The 3,585-nt window shown below is 44.4% G+C and overlaps 1 pseudogene across 1 annotated transcript; it reads left to right on the top strand.

Annotated features, from left to right (window-relative positions):
* The first annotated feature begins 1,683 nt into the window (after positions 1 to 1,683).
* Positions 1,684 to 2,228, top strand: LOC128588890 (40S ribosomal protein S11-like; annotated as a pseudogene). Its single transcript, XR_008380816.1, has one exon. The product of XR_008380816.1 is annotated as a 40S ribosomal protein S11-like (transcript).
* Positions 2,229 to 3,585: the final 1,357 nt, after the last annotated feature.

Raw genomic sequence — 3,585 nt, 5'->3', positions numbered from 1 at the left:
CGCTGCCGCTGCCTTAAAACTGAAGCCCCACGTGCATACAAATAACTGTGTTTATTTTATGTGACATTGTGTTGTTGTCTACAAAGTTCACGCTTGAAACCGTACAATAGAATTCCACCAAAAAAATCACACAAAAAATTTCATAATGTTATAAGTAACTTTATGATTTTGTGTTGGGCCGCATTCATGGGTTGGACACCTCTCCTCTAGGGTGACCCGCTGACTGACTGAGGCTTGGCTGAGTCTCTGCACAGGGTGACCCTGCCCAACACTGTTTTCTCCTCCTACCATTCACAAATGTAGTCCCTAATAAGCATTTTGCATCCCACACTCTATCTCAGCTTCTCTTTCTTGAGAACCTGGCCTTCAATAGCTGCTACCAGATGCGGAAGAAAAATCAGAATATAAGGGGTGGAGGGTTTTAGCACTGCATCACCACCCATCTGACAATAAAGACCCCACTATTGGATGTAGGCAGAGAATAGATAACAGCGGCAAATTTGGAGAATGTACTAACAGAACTGGTTACTCTGGTGGCACAGTGTACCAGGCGTGTGAGATGTATGGAGGGAGTAGCAGTTAAAAGGATGATGGAATCAATGGCTGTTGCTAAACTCCATGGACGTGCTACAGGATAACAGACAACTTAAGGCCAATAATGGGCAATTGAAAGCCAGGTTACAAAAAGTGGAGCGCTTTTTCGGTTCATACAAAGAAACCCACATCTCCTATAGTGAAAGGGTTGAAGCAACTGACTTCAAAGACAATTAATGTACAAATAAAGCAGACTCTTAAAACTACTTTGAGATATCATCTAACTCCAGTAAGATTAGCCCATATCACAAAATCCCAAGATCAGAGATGTTGGCGTGGATGTGGAGAAAAGGGAACGCTTCTACACTGCTGGTGGGAATGCAAATTAATACATCCCTTTTGGAAAGATGTTTGGAGAACACTTAGAGATCTGAAAATAGATCTGCCATTCAATTCTATAATTCCTCTACTAGGTATATACCCAGAAGACCAAAAATCACATTATAACAAAGATATCTGTACCAGAATGTTTTATTGCAGCCCAATTCATAATTGCTAAGTCATGGAAAAAGCCCAAGTGCCCATTGATCTACGAATGGATTAATAAATTGTGGTATATGTACACCATGGAATATTATGGCAGCCTTAAAGAAAGATGGAGACTTTACCTTTTTCATGTTTACATGGATGGAGCTGGAGCATATTCTTCTTAGTAAAGTAATCTCAAGAATGGAAGAAAAAGTATCTAATGTACTGAGCCCTACTATGAAACTAATTTATGGCTTTCATATGAAAGCTATTACCCAGTTATAACCTAAGAATATGGCGAAGGGGGAGAGGGAGGGAAGGGAGGGGAGAGGATAGGCGGAGGGAGGGTGATTGGTGGGATCACACCTATAGTGCATCTTCTAAGGGTACATGTGAAACTTACTGGATGTAGAGTGTAAATGTCTCAACACAATAACAAAGAAAATGCCATGAAGGCTATGTTAACCAGTGTGATGAAAATATGTCAAATGGTCTATAAAACCAGTGTATGGTATCCCATGATTGCATTAATGTACACAGCTATGATTTAATTAAAAAAAAAAAGCCGACTCTTATGCTAAAGTCCAACCCTGGTTGGAAAAACCTGGGACCCTGTTTTTCACAGGCAGCCGGGAAGATGGCGGACATTCAGACTGAGCGAGCCTACCAAAAGCAGCCGACCATCTTTCAAAACAAGAAGAGAGTCTTGTTGGGAGAAACTGGCAAGGAGAAGCTCCCTCGGTACTACAAGAACATCGGTCTGGGTTTCAAGACTCCAAAGAGGCCATTGAGGGCACCTACATTGACAAGAAATGCCCCTTCACTGGTAACGTCTCCATCAGAGGGCGGATCTTGTCTGGCGTGGTAACCAAGATGAAGATGCAGAGGACCATTGTCATCCGCCGAGACTATCTCCATTACATCCGCAAGTACAATCGCTTTGAGAAGCGCCACAAGAACATGTCTGTGCACCTGTCCCCCTGCTTCAGGGATGTTCAGATCGGCGATATTGTCACAGTAGGCGAATGTCGGCCCCTGAGCAAGACGGTGCGCTTCAACGTTCTCAAGTCACCAAAGCTGCTGGCACCAAGAAGCAGTTCCAGAAGTTCTGAGACTGGATATGTGCCCACGCCCCAAAATGAAATAAAGTTATTTTCTCATTCACAGGCCAGAAAAAAAAAAAAAAAACAAAAAAAAAACCTGGGACCCTGAAACATGGAATGGAGATATCAGAGTGGATGCTTCTGAAGATTTGAACTGCACAAATTTCTCTGAGTCTTCTGAGCATGCTGAAGTGGCCGGCTCCTCCTAGTAAGAGCTAACGCCCCTTCCTGCTGGGAGACAATACAATGTCTAGGAGCATGCAGTGCCCTAGGAGCAGCAGGCACTCCCTCAGGCTCTGCCCCATACCCCTTCTAGGCTACACTAGGTTAGCTGCAGCATAACCTAGCTGGGAAGTGCTGGGCCTGATAAGGGAGGAAAAGGACCACATGCCACAGAAGCATCCTGACCCAGCCAGTATGTTATGGCAGAAGCCAGGGAAATACATATGGAACTAGATTTTGAGAGCACCTGATGAAGAGAGGCGTGTAACAGGGAAGGTTTTATTGACTTAGGACCCCTCTCTCAAGGTACATTTGACATCTTGGCAAGGACTCTAGGAGATGGTACAAAGTCACCACTAGGGTGGATCCTAGAAGCAAGGAAAAAGTGAAGACCCATGCCAAATAAAGCTTAAATGCCAGAGTTTCTATGGCAGATTATGACAGTGGGATTAAAAGACTCAGGAATGCATATACTATGGGTAACCGGAAGATCTGCCACATAATTAATGTCCCATGAGAAGGCCCCAGAGACACATCTTAGTCCATATTTCTTTCCTTCTTTTTTTTTTTTTTTTTTTGGAGACAAGTCTCTCTCTTGTCTCTGGTAGAGGGCTGTGATATCATAGCTCACAGAAACCTCAAATTCTTGGGCTGAAAGGATCCTCTTGCCTCAGCCTCCCAAGAAGCTGGGACTTCTACAGGCGTTTGCCACAATGTCCGACTATTTCTTTTTAGATATGGGGTCTTGCTCTTGCTTAGGCTGGTCTCCACCTCCTGAGCTCAGGCAATCCACCCTCCTTGGCCTCCCAGAGTGCTGGGGCCTGGTGAGCCATCGCACCTGGCCCATATTTATTTCTTTTTTGAGACAGGGCTCTGCTCTGTCACCCTGGATGGAGTGCAGTGGCATGCGCATTGCTTACTACAGCCTTGAAGTCTGGGCTGAAGCAATCCTCCAACTTCAGCCTCCAAGTATCTGAGACCACAGGTGTGTGCCACTGTGCCCAGCTAGGTTTTCTATTTTTTAATTTTGTACAGACAGGTTCTTACTATGTCACACAGGCTATTCTTAAACTCTTGCCCTCAAATAATCCTCCTGCCTCAGTCTCTCGTGTCCTAGGATTACAGGCATGAGCCATTGTGCCTGGCTAGATTTGGTAATTTATAAAGAATATTTTATTTAGGCTTGGCGCCTGTAGCT

Source organism: Nycticebus coucang, chromosome 6 (assembly GCF_027406575.1).
Source record: "Nycticebus coucang isolate mNycCou1 chromosome 6, mNycCou1.pri, whole genome shotgun sequence".
Classification (NCBI taxonomy): domain Eukaryota; kingdom Metazoa; phylum Chordata; class Mammalia; order Primates; family Lorisidae; genus Nycticebus; species Nycticebus coucang.
This window is presented reverse-complemented; position numbering and strand designations above follow the sequence as displayed.